Source organism: Monodon monoceros, unplaced genomic scaffold, assembly GCF_005190385.1.
Source record: "Monodon monoceros isolate NGI ecotype Baffin Bay Population unplaced genomic scaffold, NGI_Narwhal_1 Super_Scaffold_12, whole genome shotgun sequence".
NCBI lineage: Eukaryota > Metazoa > Chordata > Mammalia > Artiodactyla > Monodontidae > Monodon > Monodon monoceros.
Window position 1 is genome coordinate 59,226,449 of NW_021703768.1, and position 19,842 is coordinate 59,246,290.

The window sequence follows — 19,842 nt, forward strand, 5'->3', positions numbered from 1 at the left end:
AAATTTCCATGAGAAAAAGTTAAAAAAAAAAAACAACTTATGAGCTATGTCAACTACTGATCTACTAGTTCTTAAAGGAGGTACAAATAAAGCTGGTAAAGATTATCTTGTCTTAAAAGTTACCTGCTTTGTATTTACCCACAATAAAAATTGCAGAGCCGAACAGCTGTATCTGTCAAAAACCTCAATTTTAATTTTTAAAAAAACGTATAAATGGAAAGGCAGGAGAAAATAAATTGAAAAAATATGTTACTTTTCTCGAAGGTGACCTTCATCAAATCTATTTTAACAAAACAAAAGTATTAGTAGACAAGAAACTGAAAATCTAATGGAAATATGAGATAAACACAAAAAAGACAGGACAAACATATATTGTAACAGTTATACATAGTTAAACATATTTTCATGAATTTCGAAGATATGATAATGAGAGGAAGTTACTCTTTTACTGTAATCTGAAATCTTGGTGCTAAAAACTTTAAAACTTGATATACATATGATTGGGGCCCTGATTTGTATATATAAATTTATATACATACAAATATGTATTTTTTAATTACATTGATTTTTTAATTTTAAAAAATCAAAACCTAGAAATAGAACATATAAATTCAGCCCATCTGTTAGTAAATGTAAATGTCTAAATAAAAGGAGAAAGCAAGAAAAATTTGTGAACGATTTATGAAAGCAATACCACAGAACTTCCAGCCGACTTACAAAAAGAAGGAAAGAAAAGACTGAATTTCAAGACAGAACCATCAGGAGCTTATCTAAAAAAGATGTTATACTTAGAAAAGGATCATAAAATAAAACAGTAGCTCCGCATTGAAGGACGCTTATTTGTTAGTGTGGCAAATCTTTCTAACTCTATCAAAGTCAATATGCAAAAGCAAACTAAGGAAATACAACATTATGTTCTATAGTCAGATCTAACAATTGTAGTGAAGATTAAGATTTAGACAAAACTAAAAACATGAAACAAATGGTCAGTAATGGGTGAAAGAAGCATAATGAGGATGCTAGTTAAAAGAATGTTAGTAACTGTTTTTGCTCTTTTGTAGACAAGCTCCCAGCTTTGTAACCAAGTAAAACATTCAAAAACATTTAATATACTATAGAAGCTCAAAAAGTATTAATATAAAAGCATTCCTGGGACTTCCCTGGCGGTCCAGTGGGCTACCACTGCAGGAGGCGCAGGTTCAATCCCTGGTGGGGGGCGGGGGCAGGGGACTAAGATCCCGCATGCCGCGCCCCCCCCAAAAAGTATTCCTCTTAAACCAACTCAAAAGACTCTAGAATATTAGCTACCAAAACAAGGTATGAATGAAACATTTAAAATTTTCATTTGCTAAGAGTAATCATGATTTAAAGGATAAAATGTAAATTAATATTTGAAGATTGCTGCCAAAAACTTGGTCTACAAAGCATAGTTGATTACAATCACATAAAAATAATACAGTATTCTAGACAAAATGGACCCGCAAGGAAGAGACTGGCAGAATAGCAAGTTTATCGGGGATTTTTTTTTTAATCTATTACTAAATTAACTTTCTTAGGGACTTCCCTGGTGGCAGAGTGGTTAAGAATCCGCCTGCCAATGCAGGGGACATGAGTTTGAGTCCTGGTCCAGGAAGATCCCACATGCCGCACAGCAACTAAGCCCATGCGCCACAACTACTGAGCCTGTGCTCTAGAGCCTGCGAGCCACAACTGCTGAGCCCACGTGTCACAACTACTGAAGCCCGCGCACCTAGAGCCCATGCTCCGCAACAAGAGAATCCACAGCAGTGAGAAGCCCGCACATCACAAGGAAGAGTAGCCCCCACTCTCCACAAGAGAAAGCCCGCACGCAACAACAAAGACCCATTGCAGCCAAAAATAAAAATAAATAAATAATAAAAATTTAAAAAGAAGACGCTACTACAGATCAAAGGCAAGTATAACATGACTAAACTCAAGTGTAAAAAGAGAAAGTCATTATCCTTCATTCTTAAACCTTTTTAGATTGAGGTTTTTAAAAAGAAAAATAATCTCTTCTGGGCTAATTTTTATTATTAAAGATTATATAGGGCTTCCCTGGTGGCGCAGTGGTTGGGAGTCTGCCTGCCAATACAGGGGACGCGGGTTCGAGCCCTGGTCTGGGAGGATCCCACATGCCGCGGAGCAACTAAGCCCGTGAGCCACAACTGCTGAGCCTGTGCGTCTGGAGCCTGTGCTCCGCAACGGGAGAGGCCGCCACAGTGAGAGGCCCGCGCAACGCGATGAGGAGTGGCCCCCGCTCACCGCAACTGAAGAAAACCCTCGCACAGAAATGAAGACCCAACACATACAAAAATAAATAAATTAATTAAAAAAATTATATATACAAACACAAAATGAAACAATCCTATTTTCCTGAAATCCAATCATTTAAATACTCTGAAATTTACATAAAGAGCATTACTGGAGGAAAAAAACTTCACTTAATTAGAGGTTGTGATTTTTAACAACTAACTTTTATTAAGTGCCAGAATGTGTCAGAACTGTGCTAAAAGAATGCCATTCACTCTCATTCAAGCCTTGTAGCAAAGATATGTGGTGGACCCGACTAATATTCTTATTTTATAGAAAAGTAAACCACCTTGGAGAGGCTAATCATTTCCCCAAAGTCACATGGAGAGCGGGTGGCAAACATGAGGTCCAGCCCATCCTACAGACAGAGTTAAATACTGGGTACTGCATCACATTCAAGGCCCTTTAAGAGCACGTTTTATAGTGAAAAACTTTAGACTTGGAGCACTAGAAATCTGGCAATTTCCAGATACATCTGACTTGATTTTAATATTGTTGATCTAAAGGACTTTTTTTTAATCTTTGTTTTGAGATTTGGAAGCATAACTAAACAAACCCTTAAATCCATCATTTTTGTGGCAGCAAAGCTAGTTTAAAATGAATGTATTTCTTCTTCACTATAGAAGGAATTATTTCACTCTTTTCTCTCTCATCTCACCTCCAGGGCATCTCCCAACAAACATAAAAGTTGTGATTTCTGGGGTTTCCCTGGTGGCGCAGTGTTTAAGAATTCACCTGCCAATGCAGGGGATACGGGTTCAAGCCCCGGTCCGGGAAGATCCCACATGCCGCGGAGCAACTAAGCCTGTGCGCCACTACTACTGAGCCTGCGCTCTAGAGCCTGCGAGCCACAACTACTGAGCCCGCGCACCTAGAGCCCGTGCTCCGCAACAAGAGAAGCCACCACAATGAGAAGCCCGCACACCGCAATGAAGAGTAGCCCCTGCTCACCACAACTAGAGAGAGCCCGTGTGCAGCAGCAAAGACCCAATGCAGCCAAAAGTAAGTAAATAAAATAAATAAATTTATTATTTTTTAAAGTTGTGATTTCTGAATATAGTTTTAAAACAACTACAGGGCTTCCCTGGTGGCGCAGTGGTTGAGAGTCCACCTGCCAAAGCAGGAGACACGGGTTCGTGCCCCGATCCGGGAAGATCCCACATGCCGCGGAGCGGCTGGGCCCGTGAGCCATGGCCGCTGAGCCTGCGCGTCCGGAGCCTGTGCTCCGCAACGGGAGAGGCCACAACAGTGAGAGGCCCGCGTACCGCAAAAAAAAAAAAAAAAAAAAAAAAAACCAAAAAACAACTACAGCATCAGTTTTTAATATGAAAAAAATTAGAAAATGTTTCCCCAATTCCAAAAGCCCAGACACACACCTCTTCTAAAATATTTTTGTGTTTTCAAATCTGTCCTTAAATCTGTTACGTTTATTACTGGTCATTCTCAGTGCTAAATTTTATTGGCTGAACAATCACCAATTAATATTTAAAGAAGATGAAAGAACTAGCAATTATTATAAATCGGTAATAGCAGGTAACATTTACTGAGAAATGACCACACACCAGACTTTAAAGGGACTGTGGCATGTAATACGTAATGAGGCACCTCTATCAGCCCCATTCCATAAAGAAATGGAGCTTTAGAGATTAAGATTTGATCAACGTCATACCACTAATGGAGCTAGAAGAATACGAATCCAGACAATCAAATATACATTCCAATATAATTATTTGTACTCAATATGCAAAATCAAATATCATAGTCTTTGTCATGGTTATAAGAAATTTCCTTTTGCAAAATATCACAATAATTACCTTGTTATTAAATATTCTATTCACATATTACACCAGAAAAAGTATTCGCATTGGAATCCTGTGACCTTGATTCCCGGGTCAGCTGTGCTAACCAGCTCTGTGATCCTAGGCGAGTTACTTACCGTCTTTAGGCTTCTGTATTCTCATTGGTAATGTGATGCAACTGGACAGGATAATCCTAAGGACCTTTCACCTCTAAATGTTTATAACTGTTTATTTAAAACAATAGCGGTTACTTAAGACTGTGTAAACTACTAGCCTTAAGCTGGTTCCGCTAGTTCAGGGAGGCAAGAGAAGGGTAATAAGGTTCTGGAGAGAAACATAGGTTGCTGTGAAAAAAATCAGTCACTTCTCTCTCTTTTTTGTTGTTTTTAAGCTTCTGTTCTATGTTACATAACTGTAAAGCTGTCAGATCAAATTCTGTCAAGTACTTTATGCTCTGCCCATGAGATGAACCAAAAGGCCTAACTAGATTCTACATGAATGAGAAAGATTAATGTCGCCTTAAGCGAACTAACTCATCAAAAAATTTACGCAGAATGGACAATGAAGTGTAAAAAGTGTCCAAATTAATTTATAAATTAAGCAAATGGCATGCTCATTAATCCTGGATAACCTGTAAAAAAAAATTAATGCTCACACCTCTTACGTAAGAACTCTAAGATGCCCACCAGCTATTTTACACCCATCTTTTAATAATTTCATCCTTTTTTTCCTGAAAAATTATCTATTTGCAAGAATGAATGCTCTTAACAAGAAAGAAAATATAAGAGTTAAAAACCGTACTCCTATTATTGTGATTTTTTTCCCTATTTAAGGTTAATTACTGGATATCAACTATACTCTTAAAACAGGGAAATATATTTTTTAACTTTAGTTCCTAAATAATTTCAAGATTCTTATAGATCATTGCTATTATCTGGGGGCTTTAGGAGGAGGAGAAGATCAAAAAAATTACGGAAATTTTAGAGCTGAAAGAGTTCTTCGAGAAAAAACAATTATCTCAACCAATCCAAGGCATGATCCTACCTCTCCTCATTGTTCCCCCAACACCGAAAAGAGCTTAGGTGTCCCAGCAACATAATCCGCAAAGCTCTCAACCTTTTACACAAAAGGCCTGTTTCTGGACCTTATTATGATTCTCCTCTTGATTCTTGTCTCTTTCTAACATCATAACCTTCCCTAATGAACCTAACCCATGTACTACATCAGCTCAACTGAACTCTCTCCTACTCACCTTTTATCCTTCTATCCCTCCTACCCACACAAGGCCCTAGTTCCTAGGTTAATCCTTCTTTGCTCTTAGAGCTGAGTTTTTAAGTATGACAAAAATGAAACCACTGAACAGACTGCTACAACTATCAACTCTCAGGTGGGCTCAACACTGCTCAGAAATCCTTTTCTATCTTTTGAGAGAGGAAAAAGATTTGATTACATATAGGTAAAGACTACCTATAAGTTTATGGGTAATGGGGCAGGAAGTTAAATGCGGTTCATACCTGTTACCTCTTTTTATTTCAAGTAGAAAACAAAATCATCTTTTGAAATAATCATCACTGAGCCAACAGTGGACTACACACCTGGTTCTATTTGAAACATTTCAGATGTATCCCTGATAGAGTTTTTATCCCAAACCCATGAAGCGGATAATTTATCTCATTTGTCAGATGAGGAAATTAAAACACATAGCAGCAGAGTAACTTGTTCAAGGCACACTATGGTAAGTGGCAAAGCTAGAATTTGAACCCAGGCAGTCTAGCTGTGAGGCCTATCCTTTTAGTTACCACGCTATGTCTGAAAGCACAGTGCCTTAGGACCCTAAGATGGTATAAGATTGCTTATACATATCAAGAGAAATCTTAACAGTTTTCTTTCTAAAGGTTTAATTCCTCTCCATATCCAGAAAAATGGTCCTAGATCTAAGAAAACATTTAAAGATGAAGGTACTGGGTACCTGGTGTATTTTAGGGCTTACAAAAGCAAAATCCAGTCATATGTCATAGAATTTTGTACACGTGAAAGGTGGAATATGTAGAATACTAGTTAAGGGAGTGTGTTCTTGAGCCAAACTGCCAGGATTACTAGCTGTGTGACCACAGGCAAATTACTTGAACAGATAGAGAAAAAGAAACTCTGAGGAAGGAGTAAATTGCAAGGGTAAAACTAATAACTTTGAATACATATTAAAATTTTTACATCTAAAAACAAAAAATTCAGAGGCAAACATTATATAACCAATATGACCCACAAGAGTTCGGTTGCTTAATACAAATACAATGGTTTTTAAACTAAGATGCAAATAAACAAGCAAGTGGCATGGCCAATTCATAAAACAGGACAAACACCAAAAATGCTCAACTCTTAATTTCTTTTTATAAAGCCTATTGCATGTACTTTTAAAACTAATTTATGAAAAATATTGGTATATACTTACATGTTTATACAGAAGATGATGTGGAAGGGCATACATTATATTGTTATTGTTAACAGTAGTTATATTCTTGATGAAGGGGAAGGAGAGACCCAAGGGAAGAGACATGCGGGGAAGAAAGGAGATTCCATATAGAGCCTCTTCCTCAACCGTTTTTGTAGTGCAGTCTCTCTTGGATGCATCCGATTGACAAAATTTAGGTTACATGCCTGCATCCAACCTCCAAGGGAGACAGAATTTGATGTGGGGGTTCTACCTTGGAGAGGCAAAACAGGGCTCATAGGGCTGAAATGAGACTCCTAAGCAAAATGAGTCAGAACACAAATACTAAATGACCACACCCAGGAATGGATGCTAAATCCTTTTCTAACTACATATACACTTGCAGCAAGATACAGAGAGCTACTTACACTCCTCAGATACATATGCAAAAGCCTAACAATAAATTAATAGGTGATATTTCCACTACTGGGCATATACCCTGAGAAAACCATAATTCAAAAAGGGTCATGTACCACAACGTTCACTGCGGCTCTACAATAACCAGGACATGGAAGCAACCTAAGTGTCCATTGACATATGAATGGATAAAAAGATGGGGCACATATATACAATGGAATATTACTCAGCCATAAAAAGAAACAAAATTGAGTCATTTGTAATGAGGTGGATGGACCTAGAGAGTGTCATACAGAATGAAGTCAGAAAGAGAAAAATAAATACCGTATGCTAACACATAATATGGAATCTAAAAAAAAAAAGGTTCTGGAGAACCTAGGGGCAGGACAGGAATAAAGACGCAGACGTAGAGAATGGACTTGAGGACACAGGGAGGGGGAAGGGTAAACTGGGACAAAGTGAGAGAGTGGCATGGACTTATATACACTACCAAATGTAAAATATCGATAGCTAGTGGGAAGCAGCCGCATAGCATAGGGAGATCAGCTCGGTGCTTTGTGACCACCCAGAGGGGTGGGATAGGGAGGGTGGAAGGGAGATGCAAGAGGGAGGAGATATGGGGATATATGTATAGCTGATTCACTTTGTCATAACACAGAAACTAACACACCATTGTAAAGCAATTATACTCCAATAAAGATGTTAAAAAAATTTTTTTAAGTTATACAAAATTTTTTTAAAATGTGCTTATAACTGAAGCTTCTACTTGACTGACTACATATAGTACTACAGAATACACGTGCCTCTAGAACATGTCAGCTACTCTAGCCCTTCACGACCCAGCTTACCGAACACTGCTTATCTCACAGGAGCAGTGGTCTACAAACATCAGGAAGGGCAAAATAAGAACTACTTAAATGAATACACCATAAAGTTTTGTCCTTCATTTCAACATTAGACAATCTTTTTTTTAACCTGGTTTCTTTACCATGTAACAGGTCTGATTTTATAGTGCTTAAAGTTAACAGGGGTTTGGTAGAAAACCTCAAGGACACAGGCAATTTTTAAAAACAGGAGTCCAAACAACATGCATATTGTAGATATCTTTAACATAAAATATCACAGGTTTGTCTCATTTAGAACCACGAAGATGGATATTTTCATTTTAAAGGAAATACTCAGAACAAAAAGCAAAAACAAAACAAAACCTGGTGCTTAATTTTGGCATATGATTTATGAAATATTCTGCTGAGTCACAATCACCACCACCAAAACCACCCCACCCCATCCCCTAGTATTTTCACTGCACAACAAATAAATGTAATCAAGGGCTGCTGCTATCTGCAGAGTATCACCCCAACTTGGAAAACCAGCAGCCTCCAACCCACAGGCTAACCACTCCGCTCTCCCTTCCAGGCTTCTCCAACTCTGCACGTAAGACTCATGGCCCCATACACCTGCTCTTGCAATCCTCGTGCAAACTCAGGTGTGTATGCTTACCCAGGTCAAGTGAAATTGTTTTCTTACCTTTCACTGGCAGCAGTCCCAGGGAAAAAAAGAGATAGTAGTAGCCTTCCTCTCTGGCTTCAATACATATTTACTACATAAATGAATGACTGAACAAAGGTTTGTATAAATAAACCACACACTGGTGCTAGGAGCAAGAGCTGCCACAGATGAAACACGTGAAGTTCTGCTGCCAAAGGAAGAGCAATAGATAGTCTCTCAACAGGCAGAGATAGAAGTGAAGACCCTCTAGTAAAGCAACTATACTCCAATAAAAATTAATTAAAAAAAAAAAGAAAAGAAGAAAGGAAGACCCTCTAAGAAGATGGGAATGCTAAATGGAAGCCAGAAAGCATGCTGAGAATGGCAAGTAGTTGGATTCACCAACAGAGTTAAGGTATATAAAAAGAAGTAGTGGTAGGTACACTAGGAAAATAAATTGATAGAACATAACAGGCCAAGAATACCAGACTAAAGAGTTTGGACTTTATTTGGCACACAGAAGGAGGCAATTTAAAGATCCTGAGCAGAAAAGAGACATCCAAGGCTATGCTTGAAGACAGTTTATCTAGCAGCTGTGTGTAGGATGGATTAATAGGTAGAAATGAAGGCAGACAAGTTGAGAAACTCATGAGTTTCTCATAAGTTCCTTGTGCATACTTCTTTTAACATACTTATCACATGAGAGTGTGATTTACTTTTCTTCGTCTATTCTACCAGGCTCAGAACTCCAGGGAAGCATAATCCATTTTTCCAAACATATAAAAAGTAGGGATGAATCAAATGATCTCTGATGTCCTTTCTAACTAGTAACTTAGGTGTCTATGTTCAATTACTTAGAGGACGAAGATAGGAAATAATTTACAAAGGGGTGGTATCATCAAATTCATTTATAACCACTTTTTATAATTCAAAATGTTTTCTGATGATGGAAGATCATTCATTGCTTGCTTACCTTGCACGAGGCATTATGTTCAATACTCTACACATATTATATCACTTATTCCTCAAAATGACCCTATGAGGCAGGTATTCATACATTCTTCCAACGAGCCTCAGGTGTGAAAAGGCTAAGTAAGTTGCCCAAGTTCACACAGCTAGTAAGCGGCAGAGTCAGTCTCTAAACCTAGGCAATCTCTCTCCAGAACCTGGATTTAACCAGGTTCCCAGGTCAAGACAAAAGGTCAGTATAACCCATAATGTATCTAATCATACAATTATCATAGAATATATCAAGCATATTGTTTAGTCACTCTTTAAGTGTTAGATTTTTTTAAAATCTTGCAGTATCCTCTCTTCAGACTTTAGATACTTGAAAAATTTGAAGAGTCAATACGCAGATGAAAACTTAAGACTTTTTCAACATATCTCTAAAGAGTAAAAGAAATGGGCCTTCCCAACAATAAATTCTACCCACAAATGTATCACGCCGCATGAAAACACAGACCAACCAATTAGCTGATCAGAGTCCTGTTAGTGACAGCTGATACATTCCAACTCTGGTTGGAGTAACATCTCTCTGCCCTGTCGTAAATAAAGAACATCCGTGCGCCAGTTCTAGAAAGGAGAGCCAGGAGCTTCTAGACTTCAGTTGAGTGGTTATTTGTGTATGAAATTGTAAAATCATATGAATCATTTTATAAAATAGAACTATGCTTTTTGTTGTTGTTGTCGCCATTCTGAGAAGCTACTCAGATACAAAAGTATTCTCCAAACAAAATTTACTCAGAATCACTTCCATTTTTTTCACTGTTTAGAAAAATTTATCAAGAAATCTCCTCAGCCTTGAAATTAATTTCAAGGACTTTTAGATATGCATTAACTTACAAAGCTAAATATCAAGACTTCTAACATGTGGTTGTTGTTTGCTAAATATAGCTCTATTTTCCACTCATATGATTAATTAATAGAAAACAGATTCTTAGTCTGGGATCCACAAAAGCTATAAAGGGGACTACATGAATTACTTTCAATTTTTCAAAAAACAGGTATTTCCCCTACATAATACACAAAATAGTGAAAACCAAAGATTTTCTTGGTTTTAACTAGAATTCTACCAACTCAACTCATTTTGGTTATACTTTATCTCAGGTAAAGCAAAAGCTCTGACAAGTGGTAGAGAAATCACAATTTTAAAAAAGAAAAAGTAAATCAGTGCTTTGAAATGTACCTCAAAAAAGTGCTGTACGTGGCGCGATGTGGGGAGAAGATAATAAAAGAGAGAAAAAGATTAGAAACACTGAACTAGATACCAAAAAAAACAAAAACAAAAAACGATCCTAATCTCATAGATGATAACATTAGTTGTAGCTCACCTTTAGGAACATTATCACATTTACCTCTGCCAACATTTTGAGATAAGCTCTGTTATAACTACTCTTTTATAAAGCCAGGGTTCAAACTTATGTCTATTTGGTTTAAATTGTGGAATTATACTGCCTCTGAATTTAAGAATCAGAATAACTTCATCTGATATATCAGGGGCTGGCTGATCTAAACCTGAAAGCATTGTTAATACGTATAAGACTTTAGAGGGACTTCCCTGGTGGTCCAGCAGTTACGACTCCGTGCTTCCACTGCAGGGGGCTCAGGATTGATCCCTGGTGGGGGAACTAAGATTCCACATGCCTTGCCATGTGGCCAAAAGGTAAAAAAAAAAAAAAAAGACTTCAGACTAAAAAGTTCCTTATCAGTACAGTTTATTACTTTATCAATCATTGTACAACAGTCAAGCTCATTGACTTTTTCTCCACGGTTATTCATTCTTAAATTGGCTTCTCCCCTTATCGCTATACTTATATTACTTTTCTTAAGGCCTCCAATAACCTCTCAATTCCCAAATTCAAGGGATTATTTTCATTCTCACCCCTCTTGTCCTTATGACAGACCAGACCCAACTGACTATTTTGTGCCACTTAAAATTTTCCCTCCTTCCCTGGACAACACTCTCTCTCAATTCTATTTTTTAGCTTCTTTCCCTCAGTTTCTTTCAGCAACTGAACCCTCTCCTCTACACAATCCATAAATGCAGGGGTCCCCCAACATGCAGTCTGGCACTTTTTTTTTTTCTTTCTTTTTGCGGTACGCAGGCCTCTCACTGCTGTGGCCTCTCCCGTTGCGGAGCACAGGCTCCGGACGTGCAGGCTCAGCAGCCATGGCTCACGGGCCCAGGTGCTCCGCGGCATGTGGGATCTTCCCGGACCGGGGCACGAACCCGTGTCCCCTGCATCGGCAGGCGGACTCTCAACCACTGCGCCACCAGGGAAGCCCCGGCACTTTCTTAAAGAATACAATTTACTAAGTTGATTTGTTCCCTATACATATTTGCAAAAATCTTTTCTGCATTTAGATTTTAAGGAATTTTTAACATTTTAATCCACAATACTTCACTAAACTATAAACACCATGAGGGTGGGGTCTATTTGGTTTTGTGGTCCATAACATAAGACACTCAGTGTTTGCTGAATACATGAAAGCTCCCTTCGGTGTAACCTAGAACTAACATCTCATTGGAGCAGTTGGTAACTAAAATCATGCTTTTTTTTTTTTTAAAGTATGTGCTAAGTCACAAACTTTCTGGCCCAAAAAATAGGTTGGACTAGATGAGTAGATCCCTCCTACAGAGTAGATAAACCTTAAGGTTTCATATACCAGCTCTAAAATTCAATGAGTCTAACAATTATCAGCTGTTCCCAGATTATCTTTAAATCATCACACCTCTTCCTTAATAAATACAACCTTGAGTAATTTTGTCGTTGTTGTACTAAAGAATTGTGAAATACCCCTACTACCGATGAAGCATGCCAAATTTAGTACTTTAATTTCAGGGTTAAACATACAAAGGATCAGAAGCCTAAAGGTGTGTGAAAAGAAAATCACTGTAAACACAATAATCGTGCAATTCTTTTTTTCAATTTAGAATCATAAAATCTTAGAAATGGGAATAAACACGAAAGTTTTGTTTAACTTCCTACTCAACCAACAATCCTTTCTACAGAATCCATGATATTTTTTGAAAACCTGCCCGAATACTCAATCCTTTTGTATTCTAATTAACTCTAAAAAGTAAATCTTAGGCATATGACTGAACCTAACACACACAGAAGGCTTAAAAAAGGTTAGTTAGGTAGGAGATAAGTAGAAAAATGTTAGGTTTTTCTTTCTCTTTTCAATTTCTCAACCATTGGTATAATGATGCTCAAAATCTCAAGCCACATTAAAGATAAAAAAAGCACACCAAGATCACTTCCAAACTCAGGTTAATTAAATTCAATAGTACCAGTTCAGTACTGACACATGTATTAAGAGAATCAGTGTAAAGATATAGGGATTGTGTTTGACTATGTGCTGAACTTGCCGGCAAGAACAATCTCAATCCCTTGGGACCTAGCACAGGTCCAGTCAGGGCACAGGCAATCCTTAGCAGGCAATCTTTACTTCCTTAAGTTCTCTGAAACAAGACATCTCTCAGCTCATCTCTTGATGTCCAAGGTCCCTTTCACCTCCATAATTCTTCCCACAGAACATGTCATTAAGGAGTGTCATGACACTTCTGCTAGGGATGGTACATGATATGGAATCATGTGTTTGCAGAGATACTAAGTGAGAGAGTCTTCAACTAATCAGAAAAAAAGTTCAGAGTAATTTAATAAAGAGGATGACTCTCAAAAGCATCTGACTATAAAATATTTTGTTTTCTCCAAATCAAAGTTAAGCCTTTCGTTTGACGTATATTGTATCTTTATTAGAGAAATGATACCAGTTGTAATGATTCGAATATTATTTCAAAGGTCAGTCTCATTTGGAACTTGTTAGAACCTAAAATCCACAGGTAAAGCATCTTAGGTTATAATCACTCAAGCAGCAGACCGATGTTGCTACTCATATGAGCTAAGTTCCCTAAGCCAATCCTCATCATAAATTCAAAGAGAGGAGTTCACTGTGACAGCTACAAGCTTTCCATGAAAGGCTGTGATACTTCACCTTTATTTGTACTGGAAGTCTTATCACAAATGGACTTTTCGCAGGTTCCTCTCACCACCACATTCCCTGGGCTCCCCCCACCAGAAAAAACAAACAACAACAAACAAGCAAAGGTTTTTAAAAACCAAAAACTTAGTCTCATCCACATACCAAAAACTTAATCTTGTCCATGTTAGTCACTAAAACTCGTTCCTCTTGAAGGAGAAAAGCAAAATACAGTTTGCAAAAATAACCTACACATGTTTTGTACATACACACATAAATGCAAGCAGACGATACAAGGCACATCAAACCCCGATCCATTTTAGTGAATTCCCTCCAGGGCCCAAATGTGTGTATTATGCAACTGCCACCATTCCAGACTTTAATCCCTGTCTGTGATGCAGTGATAAAATACAGATGACCGGAATATAATCTACTGGGTACGTACGTATATTTGCGAGGAGACAAGTTGAAACAAGAATTACCAAATTCTCTGGAACCGTGAAAATGACGGAAGGTGTAACAGTTCTAAATCACAACTTTTCCTTTGGGTAGTCTTTTAGCAACCTGTCCCTAGCCCCCTCAAAATCCTCACACGAGAGCGTTTTCATTGAGGTTTTGAAACGATATCCCAAAAGAGGAAGGGGTAGTGGTTATTTTAGAATCTACTCCAGGCAAGACACTCATACCACTTTCCAAAAGCTGAAAAGCCAGTGAGATACTTCACCCCCTCTCCCAAAGGGCGATAATGGGAGTAAATGTAATCCAGATCCCTGAGCCATAAACAAACCAAAGCTTCACCCACTGATTTCCTAGGGCACAGGCCTCGAAAAATTGCATAATGGACAGCTAAGAATTAGAACAAAATTGTAATGACCTACATTCTAGAACGGAATCTATACAATACCTATTCCAAAAGTGGTTAAAGGTAAGAGCAGCGGTCAGAGCATCCGTGGCTGAACCCGAGTCCAAACGCTTCCGCCCCACCAGCCACCAGGTCCGCTTCCCCCACGCCGAGGCGACCGACCGGGCGGACAGGCTCCAGGTGGGAAAGGTGGGAGGGGAGGGGAGGGGAGGGGAGTAGAGGGGGCACAGCAAGCAGCAGCTGGGGAACGGGCCGCGGCGAGCGGAGGAAGGAGAAGGAGACATTCCCTCACACAAAATGGTGGCGCTGGCGCGGAGGCCGGCGCACCTGGGGCGTGCCACACGCCCCTCGGGGGAGCAGGCCAGTTGCCCGCAGCTGGACGGGCGCCCCGGGCCCGGGTGGCCGGCATGGGCCTGCGTCGCGCCCGAGTCCTCGGGGCAGCCCGCAGCTCTTGGTCCGCGTCACCGCCCGCGGACGGGGGTGCGGGGCCGGGGCCGGCGGGGCGCGAGGCCGGACCGGGCAGCCTCGGCCTGGGCCCGCGGCCCCCGCCCGGGACGGGCCGCGCACTCACCTCCGACGCGCCGCCGGAGCCCGGGAAAGGAGGCGGAGCCGCGGGAATGAATGAAGCCGGCGGCGGCTCGCTGGCGACCCCCAGCCGGGCCCGGGCCGCGCCGCTCGCGGCTGCGGGGGCCGGTACAGCCGCCTGCCCCTCGCCCGGGACGCCCGGCTCCTGGTCGGCGGGTCGGCCGCAGCCCACCGTGCCCTCCGCCAGCGTGACGCACTCGCGCCGCAGCGCCTCCAGCCTTTGCAGCCGCGCGGCGCCCGCGCCCACCGCGAATCCCCCCGCCCGCCCGCGCCGCGCGGCCCCTCCTCAACGTCCGGGACGCCGCCCTGCCTCCCGCCGGGCTCGCTGGTTAGGCGGGCGCCGGGCAGGTGCGGGCTTGGCCGGCCGGAGGGCGCCACGCGGCCGCCGCCCCGCCACCCGCGCCCCCTCTCCCCGCTCCCGCCGCCGTCGCTAGTCAGAGCGCGACGCCCCAGCTCAGGCAATGGCCGGGTATTAAAGAGTGACCTTGGCTTAGGTATAAAAATAGGTGCGGGTAAGCTGCGGGGACCACGACGCTGAATTTGCGTATTCCTTTAATGTCAACATTCGCAGGATCCCGTTTGCACGCCCCCAAGGAGTTCTCCTCTAGCGAGGGGCGGGACCTCCGGGAATTTATCCAGGGTGGGCGAGGCCTGCTGGCCTCGGACAGGGATGCGGAGGGTGCGGAAGAGGTCCACAGGCCCCCTCCGGCCACCTCCCTCCGAAACCCACTGCCACACTGGAGGATGGAAGGCGAAAGGAAGTCGAGAGGCCCCTTCACAATTTGGACAAGCCCAAGTGCCCAGACTTCCATCTTGAGATTACAAGGAACCACCAGATTCCTGCGTTGAGCCTTTCTCTTTCAGAAACTAGCACACGCAAAACTATCCCTAACCCAGAAGGACCGCGCTCCACCCTCCTTCGCTTCCTCTTCCAATTCATTTCCCTTGCCTTAGCGCCCAGGGCCCTTTTGCTAATTACACTCCCAGGAGAGAAAGATAAACTCTCAAGTATTTAAAGCATGGTAGATTTCTTTAAAGTAATGCATGCCATGGTTTAAAAATGTTTAATAAGTGTACTGAGGAATAGTATTGTATTTGAGTAATTTTAAGACTTCCTATTATCCATAAACTCTGGAAAATAAACTCATCATTCAAGAGGCGTGGCACTGTTTTTAGCTCATCCAGTACCTTTGAAATTGCTTCTTTAATTCCTCAGAAATATTTAGCAATCATAGTACCGACCTTTCATGAAGTTACTAACGATCAATGAGATCAATAAATACTTCAAAGAATACTTGTTGATGCAGAGATATTTGGCTCAGAATTTTTTCATCAGATAGACTTTTCTACCTTCAGTTGCTCGTAAGAATCAACCTCACATCTGTAATGTTTTTCTATTTGTAATATTTAATTAGCAGAAATCTTAAATGTTATACATAAAGTAGTTACCATTTTTGTGGACCTTAACAATGAACTAGATTTAATTGAGCAGGAATTTTGAATAGCTGGGTTTTTTTTAATTTTTGAATTTTATTTTATTTATTTTTTTATACAGCAGGTTCTTATTAGTCATCCATTTTATAGACATCAGTGTATACATGTCAATCCCAATCTCCCAATTCATCACACCACCATCCCCACCTGCTGTGGCTTTCCCTGCTTGGTGTCCATACGTTTGTTCTCTATATCTGTGTCTCAATTTCTGCCCTGCAAACTGGTTCATCTGTACCATTTTTCTAGGTTCCACATATATGCGTTGATATGCGATATTTGTTTTTCTCTTTCTGACTTACTTCACTCTGTATGACAGTCTCTAGATTCATCCACGTCTCTACAAATGACCCAATTTCGTTCCTTTTTATGGCTGAATAATATTCCTTTGTATATATGTACCACATCTTCTTTATCCATTCATCTGTTGATGGACATTTAGGTTGCTTCCACGTCCTTGCTATTGTAAATAGTGCTGCAATGAACATTGGGGTGCATGTGTTTTATCCACAGCAAATCTTGAATGAATGAAGTTATATAACTCTGGAATTTATATTTCTAGGGCTGTATGTAAGTCGGAGTCCCCAGGGCAATTCCAAACAATTGCCACTTGGGAAGATGTTCTTTTGGCTATCACACTACAGGTGTTGAAGCCTTGGGCCATAGAGTAAAGCTAGCCAATGCAACTTTTTACATTTGAAATGCATGAATGTGATTGGCTTTTAGCTATTATTGTAGTCAGTGGCTACTTGTGCCTGGGAAGCCTGTCTTTCAAATGTCTGGCCACTCTGTTATGAATCAAAGCCACACTCACCTAGCCCTATAAAAGAGAGGGTCCAGTGGCCCCTCATTCAAGCAGCTAAACCCAGCTCTCTTCCTGCAGCAAGGGTCTTTCCTGCAGAGACCTGCTAAAGAAGTGCTGTCTCCTACCTATGAGGAGTGTCCTGTGAGGAAGCTCTGGCTTCGTTCTCTTTACCTGCAACATGATAAGGCTTTGAGTGTTTTAAGAAAAAAAAAAATCACCATTTACGTTCCTCTTTGGCTGAGATACATGAAATCTTGCTTCTGTGTCTACCCATATTCTGAAGATCCATGTGCTCTTAGTGCGCAAAGAATTAAAAAAACAAGTCTTTATCAGATTAATACATGCTGTAAGTCACTACCAAATAATTTGAAATATGCTTTGACGCTTTTGTCTAAAAAGTTTTGCAGCAAGTAAAAGGATTATTGCTTTGATCTTTCTTGTTGCATATGCTTGCTTTAATTATTATTTTGTTAAGTTATAAGCAGAAAGAAACATGTTGAGTTCTTACTGCATTGTTAGTATATGTCAAAAGTAGAATGAAACCATGTTAAGAGAGACTTGTTACAACACTGGACTTTGGAGATTGCTGATACAAATGACCCAGAAAAGAGCCCTTAAACTGTACTGGAAAAGAGAAATTCCTAATGGCTAAAATAATGGCTAATGTTTTTGATTGTTAACAAATTGCAAGGCACTCTACTAACTTCTTTGTGGAAATTAACTTATTTAATTCTAATAACCATCCTTCGAGGTATATACCAATGTTATCCCTGGTTTACCTACAAGGAAACTGAGGCACACAGAGAAGATAAGTAATTTGCTCAGGGTCACACAGCTAATAATCCTGGCAATTTGGCTCAAGAGCACACTCCCTTAACCAGTGTTCTATACCGCCTTTCATGGACACAAAATCTTATGCCATATGATTGAATTTCACTTTTGAAGCCCTAAAACATACCAAATACCAATGCCTTCATGTTTAAATGATTTCTTAGATCCAGTAGTATTTTCCTGGACATGAAGAGGGAATTAAACCCTTGGTTAGAAAGAAAACTTGTAAGACTTCTTCACATATATATTAAGCAAAATTATATAATCTGTTAGTTTTTGAAAAGCAAAAAAAACCAAAACAACAACAACAAAAAAAAACCTTTTAAGGTCAATTGCTCTCCAAGTTTTTTTTTTTTTTCAGGTTCCAGAGAGCAGTTATAAGTTTTATTTATACATTTATTTAGAGAATGGAAGAAACACATTTCCTGAGAAAAGATTCATCACCATCTTTGACCCTCCATTAGACTTAGATGGGTAGAATTAGGGTCCAATGTATACAATACACATGTTTTAAATTCATAAAATTACAATGAAAAGGTTTTCATGACTGAGGTAGCCCAGGGACTTCTAGATCTAAAATATTAGCCAGTTAGTTAACTAGTTAGCTAATAGTGTCAGCCATGGAAAATGGGAAGCGGGAAGGTAATCTTTCCTACTCACCCTAGAAGAATGCTTTATTTTTTCCTCAGGTATATAAAGTATGTCACAGGAATGCTTTAATTATTTTTTTAACATCTTTATTGGGGTATAATTGCTTTACAATGGTGTGCTTTAATTATTAAAAGCAGTATTTTGTTGAGGTTTTCTTTGTCAAACACTACTACTATCTGAGGATTTCAAATTCCTGAATGGTACTATGCACTGAGAAAAAGAAGAAAAAAGAACCTGAAGAACAAGAGAAATAACAGGTTTGAGAAGACCAGTTACATTTCTTCTTCTGGTTTGGTTTGATCTAATATGAGATACAAATTTAAGCACAGAGTATTTGGTAAGTTTAGGCTCAGTTTAAGAGAAAGAAGATGTGGTATTTTTCATATTACTAAAGAAAAATTACATATTTATATCCATATATAGCAAGGTGCCTAGTTAATATCCATTTTCCCCTTCTCTCTGCCAGACCCAATTTTGTTCAGGGTGGCAATGTGTCCAACCAAAACTATTTTCCTTCCCAGACTCCTCTTGCAGCTTTATGATCATTTTGGTCAATGAAATGTAAGCAGAAGATTATTTGGTATGGCTTTCCAAGAAAGCTTTTTTTTTTTTTCCTGATAAAAGACACGCTGAGCTATCCCTTTGCCTTTTGCCATTTGTGCTTTTTTCTCCTTCCTGCCTGGAAGAAGGCCTTACCTCTAGGATCAGAGCAGCCGTCTTGTAACCATGAGCTGACCATGAGAATGAAACCCATGTATTAACTATGCCAGAGTCAAGATATAGTAACATGGGACAATCATGACGTGATGGAGCTACCACACCAATTCCAGACTGCCTACCCCCAGTCTTCTTGGTCACTTGCCAACAAATGCAATCCTCACTAAAATTCAAAGTTAAACACTGTCTCCTTGCTATGGCTAGAAAAAAAAGAACACACTTCTATAATATGTATACTATACTTTATAGATGCTCTTCTATGATTTTGCTGCTGTCTTAAGGAACTGCATTTTGCAGAAATCAGTGCTCTCTGTGACTTACCTACCTAGTATTTGATGAAGAAAACACACTACTCCCTGACCATGAAAAGAATATCTTATACTTGATCATTTAGTGCATTTGATTTTAAACATTTCACACATGACCTCAGTAAGTCTGGAATATCACTGTG

At 40.0% G+C, this 19,842-nt stretch overlaps 1 protein-coding gene across 1 annotated transcript in view; it reads right to left on the reverse strand.

Moving 5' to 3' along the window:
* FAM169A (family with sequence similarity 169 member A) overlaps window positions 1–14,444 on the reverse strand; it is a 60,898-nt gene extending 46,454 nt beyond the window's left edge. The window contains exon 1 of the mRNA XM_029218149.1: window positions 14,354–14,444. The gene's annotated coding sequence lies outside the window, so the exon portion shown is untranslated. The remainder of the gene's footprint in view (window positions 1–14,353) is intronic.
* Between the last annotated feature and the right edge of the window lie 5,398 nt (window positions 14,445–19,842).